Below are 4,317 nucleotides of genomic sequence, written 5' to 3'. Positions count from 1 at the left end.
TGGACTTCAGAGAGGTAATTGGCTCGTGTACAGAACCAGAGCTCAGCCCAGAAATGAACTAGGCTCCTCCATCACTCGTCAACTTTCAGGGGGAGCCGAGCTCCAGCCACCCGCCGAGAGACATGGACCACCCATCTAGTAGCCGACAGCAGACCCTGAGAAGCGACGCCACCAGGAAAGACAAAGGAATACAAGTGGAGGTCCGTGAGCCACAGGACACTGCAGGTGGCGGGCATTCAGCGGACACTGGTTTAGAAGAATATGGCTGGTGTCCAATCGTGGAAGAGAAGCCACCAACCTAAGCCACCTAGCCACTGCATGCTAGGTCACGTGTCGGGTTCTGAGTTCTGGTTTTGTTTATTTTCAGTCAATTTTACTATGGTCAATTTTGAGTCTAGAGTCCAGCTCGGGTTCCGAGTTCTAGCTCTCTTGGGTTGTTTTACTGTGGTTAATTCTGAACTATATTGTGGGTTTTACTGTGGCTGTCTTTCTGAATTTTACAGTCTTTATACAGTGTTAATTTTGGTTAAAAATTTTGATTTCTGGAACTGTAGCCCCTGCGTGGGTAAAATGAACCTTTTTCTTATCTCGTTCTCGGACTGGTTTCCCCAACTGGGGCAGTCGCGATGTCAAGACTTGTTGTTTCAAATGGTCATATAGTTGACCTAGTACCGTAGAGGCTAGTGCCTCTTTGTATATTATGTTATTATTAATAGATCAGTTTTACTTAGAAGAAAATAGCAATGCATTGCCCCACAACATATCTATAGTTTAAAAGTAATGCTTAGTGCTTTGCAAGCAAAATGTTTATCTACTTATGAGCAACAATTTCAAATATTTGAGAATGCAGATTTCCACAGTTCATCATATTAACCTTTTAGAGTTTAACATGTGGAGTTTTGAAATAAATTAAATTATGTTTAGAAATCCACAGTTTCAGACACATTGAAAATCCAAAAATTCCCTCACAATATGCCTCCAAGCATGCAAATATGACTGATCACTGAACTTTCCTATTCAAGCAGTATCATAGTTTTAAAAATCGTCTAGTCTAAACTAGAAATTAGCCAAACAGATAGAGAAACCCTTCAGGTTCCAGTTCAAATCCTGGTTAGATAGGTGACATTTTCAAAACCCGATTCCAGTTTTTAAAACTATGAGTGGTATCCAGTCGCTCTTAAATTTTTAGGATATGACAAGTTCAAAAAATAAGAATGGAAAGTACCAACAATAATTCCAAATATTAATATATTTAGCAATGCACAATTTCAGATGAATTAGAAACCCCAAATATCCTTTGAATTTGCCTCGAAACATGCAACTATGACTAGTTAACTGAATCTTTCCATTCAAGTGCTATCCAGTTGCTCTTGAATACTTAGGATATGAGTAATTCAATAACTACGAATGGCAAGTACCAAACATCCAAAGACCAAATCTTAAACAAAAGAAAATCTAGTTTGGAACATATCTAGAAACGTGCCCCAGATTCTATCAATTAGACTTCCAAGGTATGTCAAATTAAAAGATATTGTTGTGCAAAGGCACTGGGACTCTGCCAAATTCTTTCCTCATTCAGCACTTCTGGACAAGCAGTATTGATGAGTTCAAAAGATGTTCTTTAAGGAAAGGATAGCACATGACAATTTCAATAAACATTTTAAGGCCTTCATCGATCCTGAAATGACAAAACAACTCAATATTGCAAATGCCTCTTCAGAACAGATTAAACATTAATCATGTGCAACAGATGGTGATATGAGACACAATGACATCAATTTCAAACTCAAAATTAAATCAGAACTATGACAATTTCAAGACTATAACCAACAAAGACTTGAATGCTTTTATCTTTGGAAAGGGTTTATCTTTGGAGATAGCTAGCTGGATGGTCAAACAGGCTGGTAGAAGCATTTTGGATGCCATAAGATTGACGGGCATCTCCTTTCATGGAATGAAAATGTCGTGCAACTTCAAAGCAATTGGGTAAATTCATAGGTTTCGGATCAGGACTGGCAGTTTAGAGTTCAAGCAAGGTTGGCATTTTCAAAAAAGATGTAGAGCCTCTTGAAATAGGATTGAAGACAAATATGCTGGCTCTCCTTGCCAATGTAGGGAGTAGTAATATTTTTCCCAAAAAACTTTTTCGGGAGGGTCTAATTAAAATAGGCCCATGAGAAGCAGCCACATTGTTGGCTGCAAGTCCTTGTCGAATAGCTGATAGACCCCTAAGAAGTTCCAAGTTCTGCTCAAGCGTCTTAGAGAAACCAATACCAGGGTCTGTTATAATTCTCCATGCAGGTATACCAAACGATTCTGCATTCTTTATCTGTAACCATAACTCATTAGCAACTTCTTTACATACATCCCCATAGGTTGTATTTTCATTGTTCTGTATTGTTGACGGTTCCCCCCTCATATGCATTAAGATATAAGGGACAACGAGATCTGCAACTGTAGAAAACATGTTGGGATCCAAACGACCTCCAGATATATCGTTCACAACATGAGCTCCATTTCTTACTGCCTCAGATGCAACTTTAGCATCGAAAGTATCTACTGATAGGATTTTACCTTCAGCTTCAGGAATCTGCACCACTGCTTCTAAAACTGGCAAAAGCCAAGACAATTCCTCCTCTGTTGAAATGCTTAATGTTGTTGGCCTGGTTGACTGTGCTCCAATGTCAATCATATCCGCTCCTTCAGATATTATCCGTCTAACCTGATCAACTGCATTCTCTACAGACGTGTACCGTCCTCCATCACTAAAACTATCTGGTGTTAAATTTAAAACACCCATGACATGAGTTTTTCTCGACCAATCCAATAACTCATTTCCAATGGGAAAAAATCTCTTCATTCCCTCTCGTCCCATAAGGTCTTCCCCTCCAAGTTTCTCCCATGCCTCAAATATGTCACCATTTCTTCTTGACAAGGTGTGCCAACAGGAAACAATGTCGTTGTCAGCTACCAATCCAAGAAGGTCTACAAGCGGAGCAGGAACAAAGGGTCGCTCCCACAAATTCTGATGGGGTATTCGATGAAACCTTGAGCTTTCCATAGAATAAAATATCCAAATCAATAGGCCGAGGCCCATACCTTATGCCCTCAGTCCGGCCTAATCCCTTTTTAATTTCTTTCAGAACTGTCAACAAAGCATGCAGACCAAGTTTTGTGATTGCCCTTATTGCAGAGTTAAGGAAGCAAGGTTGATCAGTTACATATGCAGGTGTGGTCTCGTATAAGTTTGCGTGCTTTGTAATATAGACACCAGCTTTCCCCATCATGCTCAAAGCTCTATTGAAATTTTCAACTCTGTTGACAACATTGCTGCCCAAAGCAATGACCACTACCTCCACCGGGGAGTGAACTTCAATGCAAGATTCAGAGGCTGATGAGTATGCAAAGGAATCCCAAGAAGAAGAAACCCACCCCAAAGATGCAAAAGATAGACCCAGAGACAACTGTTTCAATGAAGGATTCATGAAAATGGTTTATTTTCCCATTTGCATTAGCTTAGACCAACTACCTAACGCGCAGGTGAAATTTAGTGCTAATGTCTAGCGCATACATACATACAGAAAGAGTGTGTGTGCGCCCCTACCGCAAGAGGCTCTAGCATAGAGAATGAATTTGATATAAGCCTGCATGTGGAAGAGGCTCTATTACTTAGATTCTAATTTTGAAATTTATCTTGATATTACTGTCTGGTCATTAATGAAACTTGGAAGTGGTTCCTATCTTATACAGAATATACAAATGCCCAACAAATAAAATCACATGGAAGGGAAATTAATGAAAGAAATGAATTTATTATGAGGGAGAAGACTTACCAACATTCTGGGAACCCCACGGACTGATTCCTCCAAAGCCAAGTTTGAATCCTCTATAAAAGAAGCGAGTCTTCATCTGAATTATCTATGCTTGAAGATGATGGGAATGATGGTCCATGTTCAACCCACAAAGGTTGTGTGTCTTGTTAAAAAATCAATCTGAACCTCTGTAATAAAAATCTTTCCTTTCTCCAAAAATTATGACATTCCTTGTTTTTTGTTCTTTGTATTGCTCAAAATTTTGGCAACTTTACTTGTTGAAATAACTTGCAAGATATAAGGATAGAGGTTGCCAAAAATTAATATTAATATGTATTTGAAAATATATTAACAACTTAAATAAAATATAAAATTTTAATATAAGCAAAATAGTCTATAAATGAAATGTTTTAATTCCCATATTAGATAAAATATTTTAATATCCATATTAAATAAAATATTTAATGTCAACTATACATATATGTATATATTATATAAATCTCTT

At 38.1% G+C, this 4,317-nt stretch overlaps 1 pseudogene; it reads right to left on the bottom strand.

Moving 5' to 3' along the window:
• Positions 1 to 2,020: 2,020 nt before the first annotated feature.
• On the bottom strand, positions 2,021 to 3,909 carry LOC149251314 (folate synthesis bifunctional protein, mitochondrial pseudogene; annotated as a pseudogene).
• Between the last annotated feature and the right edge of the window lie 408 nt (positions 3,910 to 4,317).

This window comes from Pinus tabuliformis, chromosome 7 (genome assembly GCF_031772625.1).
Source record: "Pinus tabuliformis cultivar Carrire ecotype Pingquan chromosome 7, CPIR1, whole genome shotgun sequence".
NCBI lineage: Eukaryota > Viridiplantae > Streptophyta > Pinopsida > Pinales > Pinaceae > Pinus > Pinus tabuliformis.
The sequence above is the reverse complement of the archived record's forward strand: the minus strand, read 5'-3'. Positions and strand labels throughout refer to the sequence as shown.